This window comes from Phyllobates terribilis, unplaced genomic scaffold (assembly GCF_046119375.1).
Source record: "Phyllobates terribilis strain yellow unplaced genomic scaffold, ASM4611937v1 Scaffold_60__1_contigs__length_8166268, whole genome shotgun sequence".
NCBI lineage: Eukaryota > Metazoa > Chordata > Amphibia > Anura > Dendrobatidae > Phyllobates > Phyllobates terribilis.
In genome coordinates this window covers 1,530,716-1,556,947 of record NW_027362820.1, presented here as the reverse complement: position 1 = coordinate 1,556,947, position 26,232 = coordinate 1,530,716, and positions in this window count along the sequence as shown.

Genomic DNA, 26,232 nt, shown 5'->3' with positions numbered 1-26,232 from the left:
TCTGATGGGAGGGGTGAAGTCGTCTCTCAGCGCCATCTTTGCCAACTCGACATGAATCTCTCTGTTATCAGCCATGCACATACATATGTCATTCCCAGGAAATCATTTAGTTGTTCATGTCTACAATAAGGCTGTGTGCCCACGATGCGTTTTTTAAGCGTTTCCGCAGCGGCAATTCCGCTGCAGAAACGCTTAAAAAATGCTTGGTAGAAGGCCTGCCATGTTCCCCAATGATAATCCGCATGTGCTGTGCACATGCTGCAGAAATTTCCGCTGCGTCTTATCATTGCGGAAAAAAACGCAGCATGACCAATTATTTTGCGGAAGCGCTGCGTTTTCGCTGCGATTGACTTGCATTGGAACGCATGGAATCCGCATCACTGGATCTGTACATGCGCATTCCATGCGTTTCAATGTGCGGATGGTACCCGGGTCTGGAGAAGAGGAGACTCTCCTCCGGACCCAGGTACCATAGTACCTGTAAAAAAATAATAAAATAAAAAATAAATATTATACTTACCTTCTGATGGCCCCCGGTGTGCTTGTCTTGGCTTGCCGGCAGATCGCGGTGGACTCAAGGACCTGCGATGACGTCATTTAGTCATGTGACGGCAGGTCCTTCAGTGTACCGCGAGCTGCCGGCAAGCTGAGACGCATCGGATAAAGACACCGGCGGCCATCAGAAGGTAAGTATGACATAAATTTTTTATTTTTTAACATTCTTTCGGACACACTATATAAATCCATGCCGTTTGCATGGATTTATATAGTGTGACCAAGTTGTCAAGCACTTTCCAAGTGATGTTAAAATTGATTGGAAAGCGCTTTTCAATGTGCATGCAGAAATGCATGTGAAGAAAGCTTCACATCCGCTTGTCCCTGGCAGGAAAAACGCATGTAAAATCCGCATGTACAATCCGCATGTAAAATCCGCATGTACAATCCACATGTAAAATCCGCATGTACAATCCACATGTAAAATCCGCACGTACAATCCACATGTAAAATCCGCATGTACAATCCGCTTACATTTTTTCTGCCAGGGAGATGCAGAAACGCTCAGGAAAAATCCGGAGCATTTCTGCATCGTGGGCACATAGCCTGAGAACAGAAACTGTTATATATCATTAACTATTAACATAATCAATGTGCATATACACATTTGCATACGTACATACACATAGATTATTCCATCATCTCTATATTAATTCACACTGATTAGGTAATCTATTAAAATAAAATAATTGATTTTCTATAATATATATATTTTACCTTGACATCACTACCCACCTAACTAAAATATCTGACCTCTCTCTTTTTTCAGGTATCTTTCCCTCCTCACTTAAACATGCCATCATAACCCTTTTACTGAAAAAGCCATCCCTGGACCAGAACTGCACTGCTAACTACAGACCGGTCTCTAATCTTCCCTTCATCTCTAAACTCCAGGAACGCCTGGTCCATTCCCGCCTAATCCGCTATCTCTCAGATAACTCTCTTCTCGACCCTTTACAATCCGGTTTCCACTCCTCACACTCTACTGAAACTGCCCTCATTAAAGTCTCTAATGATCTACTAACAGCTAAATCTAATGGTCACTACTCCCTGCTGTTTCTCCTGGATCTCTCTGCCGCTTTTGACACTGTAGATCATCAGCTCCTCCTCACTATGCTCCGCTGTATAGGCCTCAAGGACACCGCTCCCTCCTGGTTCTTCTCCTACCTCTGACTGCTCCTTCACGGTATCTTTTGCCGGCACTTCTTCCTCTAATCTTCCTCTTACTATCGGGGTTCCACAAGGATCAGTCCTAGGTCCCCTCCTCTTCTCCTTGTATACTGCTCCTATTGGACAAACCATCAGCAGATTTGATTTCCAGTACCATCTCAATGCTGATGACACCCAACTATACACCTCTTCACCTGACATCACCCCCACTCTAATACAAAATACCAGTGATTGTCTGTCTGCTGTCTCTAACATTATGTCTTCCCTCTATCTGAAACTGAATCTCTCCAAAACTGAACTCCTTGTTTTTTCTCTCTCTACTAACCTACCTATACCTGACTTTTCAATTTTCTTGGGTTGCGCCACCATAACCCCCAAGCAGCAAGCTCGATGTCTTGGAGTCATATTTGACACACAACTTTCCTTTATCCCCCATATACAATCATGTAATGCCGGTGCGGGAATGCAACGCACAGAGACACAAGGCGAGAACAGTCTGAGATGAAAATAAACAATTTTATGCAACAGGTATTCTGAACAAGGGATTAGTAACAAGGGTAATGAACAGTAATTCAATATATCAGCAAAAGGCAACATCTCTCAAAATAAGACACAGTCTCTCAAAGTAAGGTGAAGCCTCTCAAAGTAAGGTGAAGTCTCTTAAGTAAGGTGCAGTCTCTTTAGTACGGTGAAGTCTCTTAAGTAAGGCGAAGTCTCTTAAGTAGGGTGATGTCCTCAGTCATGGGAGACACCACGTAAGTTCTTTAACTGTACATTTGGCCCTAGCGGGGGTCACCGGTTATTCCCGCTAGGCCGCGAGTCTCTTCCGCATAAATTCAATTAGATCACGTTGTGCTCCTTTAGTCCCAACCGTTCCCCTCCCAACCTGAGTATCTAAACCCAATTGTCCCCGGTACCGTGGGTGAACAGTGGTAGTGACGGCCCTGTTCACGTATGCAGCTCCTCCGCTTCCGCTGGCGTGACTTTCCTGGGGCAACCGTCTCTCAACTCCTCTCTGCTTGGCTGCTGGAGGCAGTCTCTCGAGCCTTGGATAGGGGGGTCCAGGCCTCGTCTGTCGGCGGGCGACGTCGGGTTCTTCGAACTCACTCAGCACCGCAATCAGGTTCCTAGTCTCCTCAGCAGGCACAGCACTCAGGTAACATCCGCGAGATATCCGGAGCTCTTTTACCGGTGCCCGGCTGTGGCACCTCACAGGCCTCTGGCTTAGGCCTGTCACGCGGGGTTTCTCAGGATGCAGGGAACACGTCGGCTCCTTTCTGCTGCTTGGCGCCAAAGACCCCTCAGGTTTGGCGCGCTGGCCTCTTATTTTCCGGAACTCCTTCCTGGAAGTCACCTGATCAGGTCCAGCGTCTGAACTTGCTCTCCCTGCATCTTCCCTTGCATATCTTGGTTCCGCTTGACTGCGTCTGGCCAGTAGATGGCAGTCTCTTTCCATCCTTGAAACATCATGTAGATGTTATTTTACAAGCTCTCTTGACTGGGCTACATTCCTCCCTCCTTTTTGCTCGCCAGTCCTCGGGCGAGTGGGCTTCTCGCAGAACTGATGCCTCCTTCCAGGCAGTGCAAGCTCAGACAGGAGTTGGGCACACTTCTGCGTTTTCTGTAGGATTTGAGACCAGATGAACTCTTCCTGCGCATATCGGTTAGGAGGGATTCCGGCATTAGCCCGCTCAGTTCTGCGGAGCTCTTCTTGCGGAGGTGACTCTGGGAGATCCGAGGAATCAATCACTGGGGATTGCAAATCATTTCCCGACTCATTTGGAATTCCACTCGGGGTTGGCATCAACGGTTCTGACGGGCCCAACTGCATTGTGGCAAATCCTTCTTCATCCCCTAAGGTTCCTGCATGTGACACTTCAGCCAATACGTCTGGGGGCCCACCTCCATTACAGACTTCTGCTTCAGAGGAGCAAGGTCGCAGCATATTACGGTGCAACACCCTGGGTGTCGCGGCGTCATCCCCTTCGGGCCTAACCTCGTAGACTGGGTTGTCTGGGTGACCTCTCTTCACCACCCGATATGGTATCGCCTCCCAACGATGGCCCAGTTTACTTCCAAATCGTTTAGCCCTCACCAGCACTCGGTCTCCTGGCTGAAGTGATCCACCTGTCGTCGGGGGCCGATCTGCATGCTCTACTTCCTGAAACTTCTGAGCAACCAGTCTTCTCACTGTATGGAGCCGACGCCGGTGTTCTCGAATCCAGGTACTTGGGCTACCGCCCGGGCCGGGTTCTTCTGAGTCTAGCTCCAGTTCAGTGATTTCTCGGCCACTTCTTCCAAACAGCAACATGTAAGGGGTGTAGCCGGTGGTCGCATGAACTCGATTATTATACACCCACACCAGCTCGGACACATATTCGGGCCACTTCATCTTTTTGTCCACTTCCAGCGTTCGCAACATTTGCAACAGGGTTCAGTTAAAGCGCTTGCATGCGCCGTTCCCTTGCGGGTTTGAGGGCGTTGTTCGGGAACGGTGAATTCCATAGATGCGGTACAACTCATCCATCACTCACCCTTGGAAGCAGGCCCTTGGTCAGAATGTATTCGCTTCGGGCACCCTTAAATCCGGATGAAATCTTGACAGATGGCCTTAGCTGCGGCTTCTGCCGTCTGGTCTTTAGTAGGCGTCACTACTGCGAACTTGGTGAAGTGATCAGTCATGACCAAACAGTGTCCATAACCATTGTATGAAGTTCCTATCATCAAGTAGTCAATCATCAAGACTTCCAAAGGGGCAGAAGTTCGGATGGTCTGAATGGGAGCTCTTTGTTCCGGGGGCTTATTCAACTCACACGGCGACATGCTCGGCAGACTCCCTCGAGTTCTTGCTGCAGTTGAGGCCAATACACCAGCCGTTGCAACCACCGAAAGGTCTTTTCTACTCCGAAGTGAGCACCTCTTCTATAAGCTTCTTGGGCTAGCTGTGTTACTAGCGCTCCTGGAACTACCACCTGCCAGGTAACATCAAACTCTCGAGGCAGCTGGATTCTTCGGCATAGCAAGCCGTCCTTCAGGAGAAGCCTCTCCCACTGACCTAGGATTTGTAGGGTAGTTGGAAGTGAAGCGGCTCTGGTTTCCTGGTCGGGTCTTTGATTAAGGGCGACCCATTCCCTCAATTTTGCTAACTCCGGATCGGATTGCTGCAGATGTATCCATTCGTCCAACTCAGGATCGCCATGCCCTGCGGCGACTCCAGCCCCTACCTGGAGGGTTTTCTTTGGACAGGGCCCTCATGCTGCTGAGCCTGCACTTGCACAAGAATTTCTACTGTTTTGCTATATTTATATAATGTCTTAATAAATATTTAATCTGCAACGTTTAAGAAAAATGCCTCCCATAATGGGAAGATTGTCTCTGTTGTTTACAAAAGCACTTAAAAATTTTTGAAATCTGAAATATACCATGTATTTACTTTATTGCAGCCCGCGGACATGCTGTGTTTCACTGGGGGGGAATTTGGCGCCCCTCAGGGTTCAGTCGCCACAGGGGTACTGCAACCCAGACCGAGGTGTGGTATCTCCTCTCCAAGGTAAGGATGGAGTACTACACAGGACCCCTGCCACGCACTCAACACTACACCACTCCAGTTCAGGACGGGGATCTAAAGCACCATAGTGTAACCCTGGGTCCGAATGGAGGAGTTGGGGGGAACCAAATTAAGGGGGAACCAAGTAGTGAGTGAGGGTGGAGGAAGCACTTTATAACACACCTTAATAGAATCATATATAAACAGATGCCATCTTTAATACCGGGTCTTTGGTCGCAGTTCCCTGGAGTGGTTAGTCAGTACAAGCGGCAGCTATTCTAGGATTCTGTGATTCCCGGTCTCAGGCTTCGAGACTGGGGATTGGGGCAGAGTTGAGTTATAGCCAGCTCTGTTCCCAGTCTTAGTCTTTGGTCGTGGGTCTTTCGTTCGGCAAGTCAGCACAAGGCTGCGGCTGGCTGAGGGTCCACGGTTCCCAGTCTCAGGCCTCGAGACGGGGGGGTCGGGGCAGAGTTATAACTGGCTCTGTCCCCGGTCAGGGTCCAACTAAGAAGGCCTAGGAGGGGAGCAGAGGAGACAAGCTCCACAGGCGAAAGGATCTCAGGGGGTACAGAGCGGAGTCGCTACCTGCATGCCTCATTCTGGCCTAGTCAGAGAGACCCTGCCGCAAGAGGGGGTACCGGTCCCCGATTATCTGACCTTGCACTTCACGTCTCTGTCAGAAAAGTCCGGAGGTTTATGTGGATCCCAGGGGGATACGGACAGAGCGGAGTCGCCACCTGTATCCTCTAATCTGCGTTTTTCCAGAGGGACCTGGCCTTACACCAAGTTCCCAAGGAGGGAGAAGGAGAAGTAAGAGAAGAGATGAACACACTAGAGCTTGGGGTCCTGTCAAGTGCACCTGAAGTACTTGGAGTGTGCTGAACCCCATCCTGGTGGCCGCAACACGCCATGTGACAGTAGAGAGAAGCTCTGAGCTGAACCACTACACCTGTGAGTAAAGACTTGGATGACTTCAACCTTTGTCTCTGTTCCTTACTCCGCAGCTCTGAACCCGCCAACGCTCTATTCCACGCTCTCTCTCTATGCTGCCCTGAGGCCTTGCTCCACCTGTGGGGAGCCGTACCATCCGAGCTGTCTGAACACCGGCCTCAGAGGACTGCTGCAGCGCTGGTGACCCTCACCAAAAACCGCAGGTGGCGTAGTCGAACAACCACTCATCCAGAAGCCCATAATTTTTTATGTGACAGCCCTGGGCACGGACCGGGCCAAGGCCACGATGACATCCCCCACAACTACAGGCCCACCGTCCGAGTTCACCTTCCCAGGGAGGGCTAGAGCGTCACAATAACAGGGCCCTACATTGCTTATTATATACAGTATAATGGCCACACAGTGCTCCATACAGAATAATGAGCCCCACATAGTGCTCCATACAGTAAAATGGGCCCCACATAATCCTCCATACCGTATAATGGCCCCACATAATCCTCCATACAGTATAATGGGTCCCACATAATCCTCCATACAGTATAATGGCCCCACATAGTCCTCCATGCAGAATAATGGCCCCACATAGTCCTCCATAGAGTATAATGGCCCCCATAGTCCTCCATACAGTATAATGGCCCCACATAGTCCTCCATACAGTATAATGGCCCCACATAGTCCTCCATACAGTATAATGGCCCCACATAGTCCTACATACAGTATAATGGCCCCATATAATCTTCCATAAAGTGTAATGGTCTCACATAGCCCTCAATACAGAATAATGGGCCCCGCATAGTGCTCCATACAGGATAATGGCCTCGCATAGTCCTCCATACAGTATAATGGCCCCACATAATCCTCCATACAGTATAATGGCCCCACACAGTGCTCCATAGAGTATAACAGGGCCCTACATTGCTTTCCATACAGTATAATGGCCCCACATAGTGCTCCATACAGTATAATGGCCCCACACAGTGCTCCATACAGTATAATTGGCCCCACACAGAGTTCCATACAGTATAATGGGCCCCACATAGTCCTCCATACAGTATAATGAGCCCCACATAGTGCTCCATACAGTATAATGGGCCCCACATAGTGCTCCATACAGTATAATGGGCACCACATAGTGCTCTCTACAGTATAATGGACCCCACATAGTGCTCCATACAGTATAATGGGCCCAACATAGTGCTCCATACAGTATAATGGGCCCCACATAGTTCTCCATACAGTATACTGGCCCCACATAGTGCTCCATACAGTATAATGGCCCCACACAGTGCTCCATACAGTATAATGGGCCCCACACAGTGCTCCATACAGTATAACAGGGCCCTACAATGCTTTCCATACATTATAATGGCCACACAGTGCTCCATACAGAATAATGAACCCCACATAGTTCTCCATATAGTATAATGGGCCCCACATAATCCTCCATACAGTATAACAGGGCCCTACATTGCTTTTGTGGCGCCCCTGAGGGTTCTGTCGCCACAGGGGTACTGCACCTCAGAATGAGGTGTGGTATCTCCTCTCTTAGGTAAGGATGGAGTACTGCACAGGACCCCAACCACACACTCAACACTACTCCACTCCAGTTCTGAAGGGGGCCTAATGCACCATAGTGCTGCGCCGGGCCTGAATGGAGGAGTTGGGGGGAACCAAAGATTAGGGAGAACCAAGTAGTGAGTGAGGGTGGAGGAAGCATTAATCTACAGCACTTAACTAGAATCATATATAATCAGAGGCCATTTTAGCAACAAGGTCTTTGGTCGTGGGTCTTTTGGTCGGCAAGTCAGCACAAGGCTGCGGCTGGCTGAGGGTCCACGGTTCCCAGTCTCAGGCCTCGAGACGGGGGGTGGTCGGGGCAGAGTTATAACTGGCTCTGTCCCCGGTCAGGGTCCAACTAAGAAGGCCTAGGAGGGCAGCAAAGGAGACCAGCTCCACAGGTGAAAGGATCTCAGGGGGTGCGGACGGAGCGGAGTCGCCACCTGCATACCTCATTCTGGCCCAGCCAGAGAGACCCTGCCGCAAGAGGGGGTACCGGTCCCCGATTATCTGACTTTGCACTTCACGTCTCTGTCGGAAAAGTCTGGAGGCTTATGTGGATCCCAGGGGCATACGGACGGAGTCGCCACCTGTATTCCCTAATCTGAGTTTATCCAGAGGGACCCGGCCTTACACCACGTTCTCCCCACAAGTCACCAAAAAGGGCACCCAGTCGGTCCGGGAGCTTCAAGTTACCCAAAAAGGACATTGCAGTACCCGTAAGGGACTCAGTGGGGAGAAGGAGAGAGAAGGAGAAGTAGGAGAAGAGAGGGACACACTAGAGCGGGGGTCCTGTCAAGTGCTCCTGAACTACCTGGAGTGTGCTGAGCCCCACCCTGGCGGCCGCAGCTCGCCGTGTGACAGCAGAGAGAAGCTCTGAACTGAACGATCAAATCTGTGAGTAAAGACTTGGATGACTGCAACTACTGTCTCTGTCTGCTCTTTCCTCCGCGGCCCTGCACCCGCCAACGCTTTACTTCACTCTCTCTTCTCTACGCTGCCCTGAGGCCCTGCTCCACCTGTGGGGAGCCGCACCAGCTAAGCTGCCTGAACACCGGCCTCAGAGGACTACCGGAGCGCTGGTGATCCTCACCAGAAACTACAGGTGGCGTCACGAACATTCCCCTTTTTCCCACACAACCCCCCCCCCCTTCTTTTTCCCTTTTTAAAGAGTGACCCCAGGGTACGGGCCCGGGAGCCAACCACCACGACATCCCCCCCCCCCCAAGGTCAGGCAGCCCGGGCGCCGAGTCGTCCCTCCCCCAATCTCCTGGGCGCGTCCCATACAGTATAATGGCCCCACATAGTCCTCCATACAGTATAATGGTCCCACATAGTCCTCCATACAGTTTAATGGGCCCCGCATTGTCCTCCATACAGTATAATGGCCTCGCATAGTCCTCCATACAGTATAATGGCCTCGTATAGTGCTCCATATTGTATAATGGTCCACACATAGTGCTCCATACAGAATAATGGTCTCACATAGTCCTCCATACAGTATAATGGGCCCCACATAGTCCTCCATACAGTATAATGGGCTCCACACAGTCCTCCATACAGTATAATGGGCCTCAGATAGTCCTCCATACAGTATAATGGCCCCACATAGTGTTCCATACTGTATAATGGCACAACACAGTGCTCCATTGCGGACCTCCCTTGAAATCCTGACTATAGTCGTGCTTCAAAGAAGACCGTGATTTTCACTAACTGCAGCAATACTGTGTCATCGCTGTATATAGCACAAGCTATAAGTTAAAAGCTATTTTAAAAAGTTTTAAAAGATATTTAAAAAAAAAAACATAAAAGTTCCAATCGCCCCCATTTTCCTGCATTAAAAATAAAGATATTAAAAAATTTAAAAAATACACATATGCGATATCGCTGCATTCAGAAAAGTCTGATCTATCAAAATAAAACCACAAGCAACACGATTCGTAAACACCATAAAACAGAAAAATATTCAAAAACGCCAAAATGACATTATTTTCTGCAATACCCCTAAAAATGCTGTAACAAGTGATCAAAATGTCATATCCATTCCAAAATGGTATCAATAAAAATATAGAAATGTTACGGGTCTCGGAAAATGGCGACAACCCAAAAATGGTTTTATTTCAAACTTCTGATTTATTTTCACCGGTAAAATAATGAAAGAACTGGACTTGTTTGGTGTCGCTGTAATCGTACCGATGAGCAGAATCACACTGCAAGGTCATTTTTACCACAAAATGTACACTGTAAAAATAATTTCCAAGAAACTATGTCAGATTGCGTGTATTTCTCAATTTCACCGAACTTGGAATTTTTGTTTCCTGTTTTCCAGTACAAAGTGGTAAAATCAATGGTGTCAATCAAAATTACAATTCGTCCCCCAAAAAACAACCCTCATATGTCTATGTGGACAGAAAAGTACAAAAGTTATGGCTGTGGGAAGAAGGGGAGGAAAAAACTAAAGTTCAAAAACAGAAATTGGCCCTGTCAGGAAGGGGTTAACTGCTTCTGCACTCTGGAGCCCGAGAGATTAGAGCTTTGGGTTTGGGCATATTTAAGTATTTGTTGCAGCATTTCCTCGTACCAACAAAGTGAATGAGATTCCTGAGGCCTCGTGCACACGCTGCTTCTTTTTTCCTTGCAGATTAGAAGCAGTTTTATATTTGCAGCCTGTCAATCCATTCAGCGATTTTCATCAGATGCATGGGGGGGTGAAATGCAAGTAAAAAATACGGTAAAAGTGTGCGTATTTATGTTATGTTGTGTTTTTCCTGCCACAAGACGTTTTTGGTGCAGAAATGTCTGCAGAAAGTACTTAACGTGTGCACATACAGTACAGACCAAAAGTTTGGACACACCTTCTCATTTAAAGATTTTTGTGTATTTTCATGACTATGAAAATTGTACATTCACACTGAAGGCATCAAAACTATGAATTACCACATGTGGAATTATATACTTAACAAAAAAGTGTGAAACAACTGAAAATATGTGAAATCGAAGAAGGAAAATTATATTATCCACAAGATAATAGTCCTCTTAATATAGATCAGCCTGAACAATGTACGGCCATAGTCAAATTAGACGTCCTTACAAAGGGTTTTACTCTAAACATGGGAGATGTCTCAGGTAAGGGTCATGAATGTGAATGTTTATGGTGTTATCAAAAGAATGGACCCCTGGAAGGCGATGTGAAGTATATCCATAAAATACACCCAGAATATGCAAAGTATGGGGACAGATGGGAGAAAAGGTTTGGATTTGATGATAAACTTAGTTTGATGAAATGTGAAAATTTGGTGGAAGAAATAGGAAAGTGCAGTGAGAAATTAAAAAAGTCTGGACTTACAAGTGCAAATATATGGTTGTGTGAAGCCTGAAAGAGAGAAAATGGCCGACATGCAGAAAACTATTATAAAGACAAAAAGAAGGATAAAAAGGGACTGGTGTTAGTAATACAGGATGGGTGTGATATTGTCCTCACACAGAAAGACTTGAATGAAGAACAGGGTTACAGAGGTAGGGGAGAGGTAGAGGAAGAGGTAGGGGAGTGGGCGACCAAACATCTTGTTGGCATTGCAGGAAGATTGGGCATTTTCTTCGAGAATGCCCTGACAGACAAAAAATAACCCAGATGGCACAAATGCCACAGAATATGCAGTAGTAACTCAGGATAAAGTCCTGATGGCCAAAGCACTCCGAAACACCTATCAGCACAAGCAGCCACCGCAACATACTGACATTACATGAGACTAGTCTTATTGACCTACAAATCCTCAAAGAGATGCAACAAGCATCCCCAAAATCTGAACAAACTACATGGGTAATAAAAGCTGCTATCTTCAAAGATGGCATATATGTATCTGCAGAAAACAAATATATATTGCCCAGTAACCTCTTTAGATATGCTGCAGTATTGAGCCATAGCACAGGAGAGATGGTAAAGATCATAAAGTATTTACAGCATGCGACTTTACTAACTACTCAAAGTTTTGTCTCATCTGCTTTCTTGTCCATTATTGGAAACATTGTCGTAAGTGTTGAAGTAGAATACACCTGAGTGTTATTGTCACCTGGCATGTTATATCTTATACCAAATCTCTTAAGATGCCTGATTGACTCATTTCACAAGTTATTATATAATATTGGCTAAGTGTCTGTATGTCAGTGTTCATGATAGATATTGATTTTTATAGTTGTTGATGAAGTTGATGATACATATCTCCTCTGTGATGACCTTAAATACTTCTATATATATGTATTTACAACAAAATTAATGTTGCAAAATATATGTTATCTATATACAGTACATATTAGTACGCCCTGGGCTGTAAAGGGGTTAAGACCCATAGTGGTGGGGATTGGTTCCCATGGTGAAAAATTAAGTGCCTGGATGGATTTTTACCTACAGTCTCTGGTTCAGGAAACTCCGAGTTACATTAGGGATTCAAAATTCATAGTGACCATTTTTGATAAATTTGAATGGCCAAAAAACTTTGGATGATTGTCCTGTGATGTGGTGGCATTATACCCCCTCAATTCCACACCATATTGCTTTAGCATGTTTAACCTACCACCTTGACACATACAGTTCGTACACTATAGAAATAAAAGAATTTCTGGTCATAGCAGTACAGTTCCTCTTAGAGCGTAATTATTTTAGCTTTGATAAAAGTTTTTTTTTTACAGAAAAGAGGAGTCAGCATGGGCAGTAAATTTTCTCCTTCGCTAGTGAACATAGTGATGTGTAGGTGGAGGAGCTTTTCATTTACCATAATGATAACACATATAGTGGACACATTGTGTGGTACGGTAGATTTATTGATGACCTCCTCCTGGTGTGGGGGGCACACAGGAGGAGGTGGTACAATTTGTACAGTACATCAACTGCAATCATTTTAATCTTAAATTCACTTAGTTCTACCATTCATCCAAAATTACTTTTTTGGATCTTGAACTTGAGGCTACCAAGGAGAAAGAATTGGTCAAAATTAATCCCCACAGAAAATCTACAGCCTCAAATTCTATTCTATCAGCTAAATGTTGTCATCCGCCACATATTAAGAGAAATATCCCTTACGGTGAGCTAATACGAACAATACGAAATTGTTCAGATAACATCACTTTTCAGAAGGAATCAGAAAAAAATTGTAACAGACTATCCAATAGGGGCTATCCCGAGTGGTCTTTAAGAAAAGCGAGTAGAATTGTCTCCAATATAAATCGGAAAGATATACTCCGAAATAAACAGAAAAATAACATTAACACATTGGATACTAGGGTAACGTTTTCTACCACCTATAGTCCTCAGTATAATAAAATTACATCTAGAATTAAAAAGTATAACCCTATTATATATCAGAAGAAGAAACTAAAAAACCTACTTTCTAATGACATCCGCTTTGTAGCCAGGAAAGCGCCCGCTCTGGGAACCATCCTTTCTCCTAGCTTATACACCAGTGAGACTAATACTGTACAACCAAATTGGCTCAGCACAAAAGGTTTCTTCAGATGTGGAGCCAATCAGTGCAAAGCATGTCTACACGCGGTTAAAACAGATAGTTTTATGTCCTTAAGTAATGATAGAGAATATAAAATTCATGATTTCCTCAATTGTAATTCATCAGGGGTTATATACCTTATAGAATGCACCTTGTGTAAGGTCCACTATGTGGGTTGTACCACAGGTGCGCTGAAAGTCCGTATCAGAAGACATCTTTCTGATGCGATTCATTTGGAAGCCATAAATACATCAGCAGTATCGAGGCATTTTGCGAGAGTTCATAAAGGTGACACCTCATTCTTTAAATATATGGAGATAGAGAAGGTATATAGATCCACACGAGGGGGGGATCATAAGTGCAAACTTCTGAACCGGGAGTCCCTGTGGATTTTCACATTGGATACCACAGGGGTTAAATTCAAGGCAGGATCTGATATTGCAGTATGAAGAAATATAATTCTGCATTGATTTCCATGCATGAACACTGGGTACGGAAAGTATTCAGACCCCTTTACATTTTTCACTCTTTGTTTCATTGCAGCCATTTGGTAAATTCTAAAAAGTTCATTTTTTTCTCATTAAAGTCCACTCTGCACCCCATCTTGACTGAAAGAAAACAGAAATGTAGAAATTTTTGCAAATTTAATAAAAAAGAAAAACTGAAATATCACACGGGCATAAGTATTCAGACCCTTTGTTCAGTATTGAGTAGAAGCACCCTTTTGGGCTAGTACAGCCATGAGTCTTCTTGGAAATGATGCAACAAGTTTTTCACACCTGCATTTTGGGATCCTCTGCCATTCTTCCTTGCAGATCCTCTCCAGTTCCGTCAGGATGAATGGTAAACGTTGGTGGACAGCCATTTTCAGGTCTCTCCAAAGATGCTCAATTGGGTTTAGGTCAGGGCTCTGGCTGGGCCAGTCAAGAATGGTCACATAGTTGTTCTGAAGCCACTCCTTTGTTATTTTAGCTGTGTGCTTAGGGTCATTGTCTTGTTGGAAGGTGAACCTTTGGCCAAGTCTGAGGTGCAGAGCACTCTGGAAGATGTTTTCATCCAGGATATCTCTGTACTTGGCCGCATTCATGTTTCCTTCAATTGCAACCAGTCGTCCTGTCCCTGCAGCTGAAAAACACACCCATAGCATGATACTGCTGTTATGATCTGCTACAAGAACGAAGGAAAGAGAGGATATCGGTCCATACAATAGGACTAAGCTGATTCCCTACGATGCAGCGGGCAACCTGTTCCTTGTGAACAGACCCGCCTTCGTCCGCGGCTAGTCTGAATGCAGACCTATAGATTAAAGGGAGGGGTCCCTAAAAGAACTAAGGACTGGGACAAAATTGGACACCTCCTGGCAGAAGTAGTAGCAGAAGAAGCCAAACAGACAAAAGTACTTAGTGGTCCAAGGACCAAGCAAACTAGAGAGATACAGTAGGTACAAAGCACCTGGCTAGATTAAGAGTCAAAGTAACACTGAAGTCCAGCAAAGCCTGAAGGGGGGAGCTGGAATAAATAGGCAGAAGGTCACGTGACCACAAAGTAGAAAAAACTAACAGGAGGGTTCTAACAACTGCCACCACCATGTCTCACTGTTGGGATTGTATTAGGCAGGTGATGAGCAGTGCCTGGTTTTCTCCACACATACCACTTAGAATTATCACCAAAAAGTTCTATCTTCGTCTCATCAGACCAGAGAATCTTATTTCTCATAGTCTGGGAGTCCTTCATGTGTTTTTGAGCAAACTCTATGCGGGCTTTCATATGAGGAGAGGCTTCCGTCTAGCCACTCTGCCATAAAGGCCCAACTGAGGGATGGCTGCAGTGATAGTTGACTTTGTGGAACTTTCTCCCATCTCCCTACTGCATCTCTGGAGCTCAGCCACAGTGATCTTGGGGTTCTTCTTTACCTCTCTCACCAAGGCTCTTCTCCCACGATTGCTCAGTTTGGCTGGACGGCCAGGTCTAGGAAGACTTCTGGTGGTCCCAAACTTCTTCCATTTAAGGATTATGGAGGCCACTGTGCTGTTATGAACCTTGAGTAATGCAGAAATTCTTTTATAACCTTGGCTAGATGTGTGCCTTGCCACAATTCGGTCTCTGAGCTCCTTGGGCAGTTCCTTTGAGCTCATGATTCTCATTTGGTCTGACATGCACTGTGAGCTGTGGGGTCTTATATAGACAGGTGTGTGCCTTTCCAAATCAAGTCCTATCAGTTTAATTAAACATATTTGGACTCCATTGAAGGAGTAGAACCATCTCAAGGAGGATCACAAGGAAATAGACAGCATGTGACTTAAATATGAGTGTCTGAGCAAAGGATCTGAATACTTATGACCATGTGATATTTCAGTTTTTCTTTTTTAATAAATTTGCAAAAAAACTCTACATTGCTGTTTTTTCAGTCAAGATGGGGTGCAGAGTGTACTTTAATGAGAAAAAAAATGAACTTTTTAGAATTTATCAAATGGCTGCAATGAAACAAAGAGTGAAAAATTTAAAGGAGTCTGAATACTTTCCGTACTCACTGTATGTATCTATATACACTGCTCCAAAAATAAAGGGAACACTTAAAACAACAGAATATAACTCCAAGTAAATCAAACTTCTGTGAAATCAAACTGTCCACTTAGGAAGCAACACTGATTGACAATCAATTTCACATGCTGATGTGCAAATGGAATAGACGTTAGATGGAAATTATTGGCAATTATCAAGACACCCTCAATAAAGGAGTGGTTCTGCAGGTGGGGACCACAGACCACATCTCAGTACCAATGCTTTCTGGCTGATGTTTTGGTCACTTTTGAATGTTGGTTGTGCTTTCACACTCGTGGTAGCATGAGACAGACTCTACAACCCACAGAAGTTGCTCAGATAGTGCAGCTCATCCAGGATGGCACATCAATGCGAGCTGTGGCAAGAAGGTTGGCTGTGTCCAGAGGCTGGAGGCGCTACCAGGAGACAGGCCAGTACACCAGGAGATGTGGAGGGGGCCGTAGGAGGGCAACAACCCAGCAGCAGAACCGCTAGCTCCGCCTTTGTGCAAGGAGGAACAGGAGGAGCACTGCCAGAGCCCTGCAAAATGACCTCCAGCAGGCCACAAATGTGCATGTGTGGCACCCCAGGGGTCTGGTTTCCCACAGTAATGTAATGTTATGTCTGAGAGCAGGTGGGAGGTCCTTTGGTCAGGGATCCTGTGCATGCCACACCTCCTGCCCAGTCTTGGGAGGGGAAGACCTTCCCCTATATAAACCCGGGGCTGAAGCAGGGTTAGTCAGTCAAGAAGAGTAGAGACAAGAAACAGTCACAGGAAGAAACAGCAGAAGCTCAGTGGGAGCAATACTACTACAAGTCAGGGGCTGGCAGCTGCAGAGCTCGCCCTGACTGAGAAGCTTTCTTACCGGACCCGGAGTCCGAGGCTGTGGGGACTAGCTCTTACCCAGCAGCATAAGCCGACCGGCAGGGGATTTCAGGTCCTCAGGCCCAGAAACCCGAAGGCACGGTCACACGCGTGGGACCAGCGCCACCATCGTGGACCGGAAGCCATTAGAAGGCCCCGAGTCACCGGCCATACGGGTGAGCACCACACGGTACACTCAGGGATGTGGGCTACTTATATCCGCTTCTAGCAAGGTAGCCAGAAGAGTACAGTCAGTTTGGGAGGCCTACAACTCCGCCTGGCCAGGGGAGATCCCATCTGCTCAAGGACTGACCAGGCCCCGTTCGCTAGCAAGTACTCCGGGAGGGTCTATCGTTGTTACCAGTAAAGACCCTGAATTACACCGCACCGTCTCTGAGTGGTTCCTGCTACCCTCATCTTCCACGTCGGCTGCCCTGAGGCCATACCCCTCCCGTTGGGGGTTATACTATCACGCTGCACAATTCTACACCGGCCTCAGCGGTCTGCCCTGCAGCGGCAGCTCCATAGCTGCAAATCAACGGGTGGCGTAGTCGACACTCAAATAACATCTATCAAGACTGCCACACACTGAGTTGACTCCCTGGGCACGGACCGGGTCCCCGCCACTCGGAGACTACAACCCTCATCTGATCCGGTTCCGGGTAAGCCCCCGTGCGCGAGACGCTGCGTGACACAGCAGGCCCAGGGGCGCGTCAACTTTGGCGTAGTCGGCAGGACTGCGTGCCTGAAAAAGAGACTTTTAAAACTTACCATCCGTGAAGTTTTCCCGCCATCGGTGAAGATTCCCGCCATCCGGCGCCATTTTCAGCCTTCTTCCCGCCATCTGTGAAGATTCCCGCCATCCGGCGCCATCTTCAGCCTTCTTCCCGCCATCCGTGGAGTTTTCCCGCCGTTGGACGCCATCTTGAGGATGCCGCGCGGGAAGAAGAGGGGCGTGGACTCCGAAAGCGCGCGAGAACTGAAGCCCCGCCTCACGTCCGGACGTTGCGTAAGGTCCTGGAAGGAGCCCAGCAGACGCCGACGTCACCGGAGCGCGACGGAAGGTCCTCAACCCTGACGATCTACTGCGGAGCCGCGGCCTACGGAACAGGATCATCGCAAGGTAGGCCACGGTCCACTAGGGGGGAGGAAGATGTCGGATGCGGAGGAGAGCTTCATTGCCTCAACCCCCGCCAGCGCCACCGCTGCTGCAGTTATGCCCTTCACCATGCCCTATATCCCGGGAGCAGCTTGGCTACCCCAGTACTCAGGGGAGTCACATACCCTGCATGACTTTAGAGAAAAGCTGGATAGCCTCTTCCAGGTGTACCCCCTCACAGAAGAGCAAAAAGTGAGCATCCTGGTGGCCCAACTAACCGGGGCAGCCAAAAGGGAAGTAAAATCCTGGCCACCTGGGAGGAAGACTGTCGCAGGGATACTAACCCGGCTGAAGGATACCTTTGATACCCGCACCTCAGCCGAGATTAAGCTTAGATTCTACGGGTGCAAGCAGCGAGCGCATGAGAGTATAAGGGACTATGCACTAAACCTACAAGAGGCCCTGAGGGCCATTAAGCAGACCGACCCTGATGGAGTGGGAAATGAGGACAGGCTGTTGACCGAACAATTTATAGAGGGACTATATTGTAATGCCCACCGAACCCAGTTGCGGGCGATGGCCTTACAGGATCCCCATCTGGGCTTTGCACAGTTCAAGGACAGAGCCATCCGGGTGCTCCGAGAACCGGCACCGGGTGGCGTTGTGACCCACAGGCGCCCAGCTATCACTTACCACCAGGAGGCGGCGCCCTTGTCGGCAGGGCCTGTGGGAGCTGATGCGCAGGCTTTGGACAATGACCCGGCTCCAGACCTACACCATCAGGTCCAAGAGCTAGCTAAGAGCGTTGCTGCGCTAACCCGAACTGTGCAGTCTTTACAGGTTTCCACCCCAGGGAAGATCCAGCTGGCATCCGGACCGGAGGACATCCCGTGGCGTCGACCAAGGAGGACCCCACCGGCCAGAGGAAGACCCAGTGACCGATACAGCGAAGACGGACGACCCATCTGCCGCCGCTGCAATCAACCCGGACATATGGCAAGGTACTGTTCTTTAAACGGGCACAACCTGGGGTAGAGGGCCAACCCCCAGGAAAAAGATCACCAGGCCCATCGAACTGGCGCGACAGATATGTGGGAGGACGTCCAGTCTTGCCTGTGGTACTGGATGGCATTCCCATGAGTGCCCTACTGGACACCGGGTCACAGGTCACCACCATCCCGTACGTGCTCTTTAAGCAGTACTGGAATGACTCGGATATTACCCGCTACCCTGACGACGACTTGAGTATCATCGCCAGCAATGGCCAGCCCGTGCCACAGATCGGATTTAAAGAGGTGACCATCAAAATCGGTAGAGTCGAACTGGCAGCACAGGGACTGATCATTGTAGATATTGACAAACATGAGAGTCACCCAAAAATAACTCTAGGAACTAATGTAATTGAAAATTGTCTTGCAGAAGTGATTTTCCTTTTACAGCAGGTTGCCAAGAACGCCAGCTCCGGCGAGCAGCGGGTGCTCCAGAAAGAGATCCGGGCACTGATGCGACGGCAACAGGTGGAACTCTCCGGCGGTGAGATTGGTAGCGTAAGAATGTGTGACCCTTTTCCTATTGCCATGCCCCCAAAAAGTGAAATGATGATTTGGTGCCGGGCAGCTATTGGTCTGAGAGGTAGAGATTACCAGGCAATGGTAGAACCAGTTTACTCAGACAGTAGGCCCACCATCTTGACAGCACGGGGGGTGGTTAATGTACGCCATGGAAGGGTGCCCGTTCGCATAATCAGTATCGGGAAGAGGGAAGTGTACCTGCCCCGGTATGCCACGCTAGCCAAATTATATACCATTAACCAAAATGCTATACAATCTGTGGAACCCTTGCCTCCATCTCACCCGGAGGAAGGTAACGGCTCTAAGAAAACAAAGGAGGACTGGTGTCAGCAACTACATTTGGGTACTGACTCCACTCCCTCACATCAGAAACAGGGAGTCTATCGGGTGGTTCAAGAGTACGAGAGAGTGTTTAGTAAACACCCGTTAGACTTCGGGCGAGTCAAGGGGGTAGAACACCACATCCCCACGGGAGACCATCCTCCCATAAAAGAGAGGTATCGACCCGTACCCCCTGCACACTACCAACACGCCAAGGGGATGCTTAGAGACATGAAGGAGGCTGGGGTGATCAGGGATAGCTGTAGCCCCTGGGCAGCTCCACTAGTCTTAGTCAGAAAAAAAGACAACACCATGAGGATGTGTGTAGATTACCGGAAAATCAACCGTATCACACACAAGGATGCGTACCCCTTACCAAGGATAGAGGAGTCATTGGCTGCTTTAAGATCTGCTAACTTCTTCTCTACCTTGGATCTCACTAGCGGGTACTGGCAGGTTCCTGTAGCAGAGGCGGACCGGGAGAAGACCGCATTCACCACCCCGATGGGACTTAGCGAGTTCACCTGCATGCCGTTCGGACTCTGCAACGCACCAGGAACCTTCCAACGACTAATGGAGTGTTGTCTGGGCCACAGAAACTTCGAGACGGTCCTGTTGTACCTGGACGATGTCATCGTATATTCCAAGACGTATGAGGACCACCTGAAACACCTGGCGGAAGTGTTCGAAGCTCTGGCGAGTTACGGCCTAAAGGTGAAACCCTCCAAGTGTCACCTCCTGAAACCAAAGGTGCAGTACCTGGGACACGTGGTGAGCGCTGACGGAGTGGCTCCCGACCCTGATAAGATCACCGCAATTAAGGAATGGCCAAGCCCCTCCAGCGTAAAAGAAGTGCGGCAGTTCCTCGGGTTGGTAGGCTACTACCGAAGGTTTATTCCCGGTTTCACCAAAAAGGCAGCACCTATGCAGGACCTCCTGATAGGCCAGTCCCGGAAGGCCAAAAACCAGAAGCCGCCCTTCAAATGGGAGGAGCTGGAAGAAGAGTCCTTCCGCCAGCTGAAGATGGCCCTCACGGGGGACGAAATCCTGGCGTACCCGGATTATAGCCAGCCCTTTATCCTCTACACCGACGCCAGTAACATCGGGCTAGGAGCCGTACTGTCCCAGATCCAGCAGGGGAAGGAACGCGTAATCGCCTACGCCAGCCGAAAGCTGCGACCCACCGAAAGGAATCCCGAGAATTACAGCTCATTTAAGCTAGAGTTCCTGGCCGTAGTATGGGCAGTCACCGAGGGCTTTAAGCATTACCTCGCTTCTTCCCGGTTCACCGTGTACACGGATAACAACCCGTTGACACACCTGGACACGGCAAGACTCGGTGCCCTGGAGCAGAGGTGGATGGCCCGTCTGTCCAACTACGAGTTCACAATCAAATACCGGGCCGGACGCTCCAATACCAACGCGGACGCTCTGTCCAGGATGCCCAACCTGCCGGACGAAGGAGAAGATCCGGAGGGACTGGAAGAAGTTGAACTCCCTGCGTTCCACCGTCATGGGACTATCCAGTACTCCCACTGGGTAAGGAGTAAGCAGGCTGCTACGTTGAACCCCTTACCTCACTACAACTGGGCGGAAACGCAAGACAGCGACCCTGCCGTCCGACTGGTGAAGGAGATGCTGACTCGCCCGGAGGCTTGCCTTGAACCAGACGCTCCGGAGGAAGCCAAACAACTATGGGCAGAGAGGAGTCGACTGTTCCTTTACAAGGGGAAGTTGTGCCGCAGAATGGTTAACTCCCGGACGCATGAACTACTCTGGCAAGTAGTGGTGCCACGAAGAGACGCAGCCATGGTGATGGAGGCATACCACGACGGAGCTGGACACTTCGGGTGGAAGAAGCTGGAGTACCTGCTGCGCGAGCGATTCCACTGGGTAGGCATGAGGGGAACCATTGAGAAGTGGTGCAGAGACTGTGGCCCGTGCAACCTAAGAAGGAAGGATCGTGCCAGCCAGAAGACTCCCCTGCAGTCCATCGTCACCCGGCAGCCGTTGGAACTGGTAGCCTTGGATCATGTAAAACTGACCCCAAGCAGAAGTGGCTACGTCTACGCACTAACCATCGTGGATCACTACTCCCGGTTCTTGGTTGTCGTCCCCGTCAAGGACTTAACAGCTCGAACAGCAGCGAGAGCCTTCCAGCAGCATTTCTGCCGTCCACACGGGTACCCGGACCAAGTGTTGACAGACCAGGGACCTGCCTTTGAAGCGGAGGTCTTCCAAGAATTCTGCACTCTGTATGGCTGCCGGAAGATAAGGACGACACCCTATCATCCGCAAACTAATGGACTTTGTGAGAAAATGAACCAGGTGGTAATGGATCTTCTGAAAACGTTGCCCCTGGAAGAACGCGGTCTGTGGCCTGAGAAGCTGCCCGATCTGGTGGACCTATACAACCACATCCCGGTAGGTTCCACCAACTGTACCCCGGCTTACCTAATGAAGGCAAGACCTGGTAAGTTACCTGTTGACCTGGAAATGGGAGTCCTGACACCCGAGGACACTTCACCAGAAGCAGACTGGGACACAGAGAGGCAGCAGCAGTACCGGAGAGTACAGGAGAGCGTGGAGCGAAGTCTCTGTCAGGCTAGGGAAAGAAAAGAGAAAACTTACAACCAGTATGCTCCCGCTGTTCCCCTGGTATCCGGAGAGCAGGTCTTGAAGAGGAAGAGACGGCTCCACAAGTTGGACGACCAGTGGGAGAAAGACCCGTACACCGTACTGCCCTCAAGCCACGAGAACCCGAAGGTTTGTACCATCAGTAAAGACGGAGGGGAAACTACAGCCATTGTATCCCGGGACCACCTGAAGAAGTGTCCCGAACAACTGAGGAACCCTGAAGAGGAACAAGAAGACCATCGACCCGTAGAGGAAAGGGAAGATATGGTTAGTACTGTGCTCGGGGACTTCCCTCGGTCTTGGACTCAAGTCAATGGTGCAGTTGTGGTACCCGTACTCACCTTCCTCCAACCAGCATCCCAAGCACCTACGGAGCAACAGGTAGAGCTGGAAGAACAGCCGGTCCAGGAGGCAGAAGACCCCACACCCGCAGACCAGGAGGATCAACCCTCTGCTTGCAGTGAGCCTGCCATATCCCTAGTGAGCCAAAGAGCCGGTAGACAGCTGCCCAGTTTACCCTTGACAGCTCCTACACCCTGTAGTTCAGGGCTAGACAGTCAGCTCCGTAGGTCCACTAGGGCCACTAGAGGCCAGTTACCCGCACGTTGGAGGATTTGAAGTGTATAAATTGTTTTATTTATGTTTACCTGTGTATTGTTGCTTGTGTATAATTTTGTGTTTCTAGTTCTTTGTAGGAGTCCTTGGTGGATTTACCGGGAATCCTTTGTACATAGTTGGAGCGTAACCCAGGACGGACTAAAGACTGTTAAGGACTCGGGGCAGGACAAACCCCTACCTGGTTACGTCTCCCTGTTTTGGTGAAATGGACACCTTGCTTTTCTTCAAAGACTACACCCGGTTACGGACATGCCGTGACCACCTTTATGTGTTTCTTCTTATTGTACTATTACTGTTGTTATATCTTGTTATGTTTTTCTAAAATATGTTTAGTCCCGGAGTACTAAATTTCACTAGGGGGGAATGTGGCACCCCAGGGGTCTGGTTTCCCACAGTAATGTAATGTTATGTCTGAGAGCAGGTGGGAGGTCCTTTGGTCAGGGATCCTGTGCATGCCACACCTCCTGCCCAGTCTTGGGAGGGGAAGACCTTCCCCTATATAAACCCGGGGCTGAAGCAGGGTTAGTCAGTCAAGAAGAGTAGAGACAAGAAACAGTCACAGGAAGAAACAGCAGAAGCTCAGTGGGAGCAATACTACTACAAGTCAGGGGCTGGCAGCTGCAGAGCTCGCCCTGACTGAGAAGCTTTCTTACCGGACCCGGAGTCCGAGGCTGTGGGGACTAACTCTTACCCAGCAGCATAAGCCGACCGGCAGGGGATTTCAGGTCCTCAGGCCCAGAAACCCGAAGGCACGGTCACACGCGTGGGACCAGCGCCGCCATCGTGGAGCGGAAGCCATTAGAAGGTCCCGAGTCACCGGCCATACGGGTGAGCACCACACGGTACACTCAGGGACGTGGGCTACTTATATCCGCTTCTAGCAAGGTAGCCAGAAGAGTACAGTCAGTTTGGGAGGCCTACAACTCCGCCTGGCCAGGGGAGATCCCATCTGCTCAAGGACTGACCAGGCCCCGTTCGCTAGCAAGTACTCCGGGAGGGTCTATCGTTGTTACCAGTAAAGACCCTGAATTACACCGCACCGTCTCTGAGTGGTTCCTGCTACCCTCATCTTCCACGTCGGCTGCCCTGAGGCCATACCCCTCCCGTTGGGGGTTATACTATCACGCTGCACAATTCTACACCGGCCTCAGCGGTCTGCCCTGCAGCGGCAGCTCCATAGCTGCAAATCAACGGGTGGCGTAGTCGACACTCAAATAACATCTATCAAGACTGCCACACACTGAGTTGACTCCCTGGGCACGGACCGGGTCCCCGCCACTCGGAGACTACAACCCTCATCTGATCCGGTTCCGGGTAAGCCCCCGTGCGCGAGACGCTGCGCGACACAGCAGGCCCAGGGGCGCGTCACATGTGTCTGCACAAACGGTTAGATACCGACTCCATGAGGGTGGTATGAGGGCCCGACGTCCACAGATAGGGGTTGTGCTCACAGCCCAACACCATGCAGGACGCTTGGCATTTGCCACAGAACACCCGGATTGGCAAAGTCGCCACTCGCGCCCTGTGCTCTTCACAGATGAAAGCAGGTTCACACTGAGCACATGTGACAGACGTGACAGAGTCTGGAGACGCCGTGGAGAGCGACATCCTTCAGCATGACCGGTTTGGCAGTGGGTGAGTAATGGTGTGGGGTGGCATTTCTTTGGAGGGCCGCACAGCACTCCATGTGCTCGCCAGAGGTAGCCTGACTTCCACTAGGTACCGAGATGAGATCCTCAGACCCCTCCCTTGTGAGACCATATGCTGGTGCGGTTGGCCCTGGGTTCCTCCTAATGCAGGACAATGCCAGACCTCATGTGGCTGGAGTGTGTCAGGAGTTCATGCAAGATGAAGACATTGAAGCTATGGACTGGCCCGCCCGTTCCCCAGACCTGAGTCCGATTGAGCACATCTGGGACATCATGTCTCGCTCCATCCGCCAACATCACGTTGCACCACAGACTGTCCAGGAGTTGGCGGATGCTTTAGTCCAGGTCTGGGAGGAGATCCCACAGGAGACCATCCGCAACCTCATCAGGAGCATGCCCAGGCGTTGTAGGGAGGTCATACAGGCACGTTGATATATATATATATATATATATATATATATATATATGCCTTTTTGTCATTCTAGTAGTAGGGCCATAATAAAGACATGATTTGTTGAAACGCGTAGGTCTGTACGCTATGATAGTTGCACATTTGCTGTATTCTTTGTGGAGCAGTGTTTTATATGGCTAATAAAAGCTAAGTTTTAATATTTTTTCTACTAAACAAACCTTTACGCTGGATCATTTGCACTTTTCCCTTGTCTGACTACACTTACATTTCGCCCAGGTACCACTTATCTGCATCTCCAGAAGTTTCCCATTTCTCTATTATACTCTTCAAATTACATTTTGAGACTTTCTCCTCCTGTTGTTGCACATATTTTTTTTCCCTTCATCTGCACAGGTATCATTAATCTATCAACTATAATGGCCGTACCAGGTCCTGCAGGTCCTGTATCCCGTACACATGACGTGGGCAGTGCACGGCATGCCGCTAGTTTTTATTCTGAGTGCTCTTATATACGGTGGTAGTTTTACACAATGTTGAGCATGTGATTTGCAGAGTGAAATGTCTGACTGCTAGAACAGAAGTATACGGCAGATTCTACAGCATGAATACATAAAGGATGTCCTGGGGGAATATACCTCCCTCCAACACTCGTCCAGTTCCTGCCTCACACTAGAGACATTTATAATAACTCCAGGACTATGGAGCTGGTCATTTTCTCATAATCTGTGGTCATTATTAGTGATCTCGCATTGTACGGCAATATCACCCTGGAGGTTGTGATGTATTTAGTGTAATAGCGCCATCTAGAATATACAGTATATATCAGGCGATACCATACTTTCTATAGTTAGTCGTCTTATGTGCCCTCTATAGCTATCTATTATACTTTATATTTCTTTATAATAATTTATAATAAATTACTCGACACTTTTTCAGCTTTATGATGTTTATTAATCTGCTGTAATTATAAAAGAAAGTCCAACCTTACAGTGGACACAGGTGGAAGTGTCCTCCATGATGGTGTAGGCTGAGGTGGAGCAAGTATATAGTCAGTGGGGGATCAAGATGACCAGTATTCCCCAGGGTTCCTTGTTATCAGGGAGGGACCCGGTGTATGCAATCAAAATATCTTATCCTCTGGCCGGCTGTGTGCCATCAACAGGTAATGATCCTCTGTCCGGCTGTGTGCCATCAACAGGTAATGACCATCCGGCAGTGCGACATCAACTGGTCATCACCCT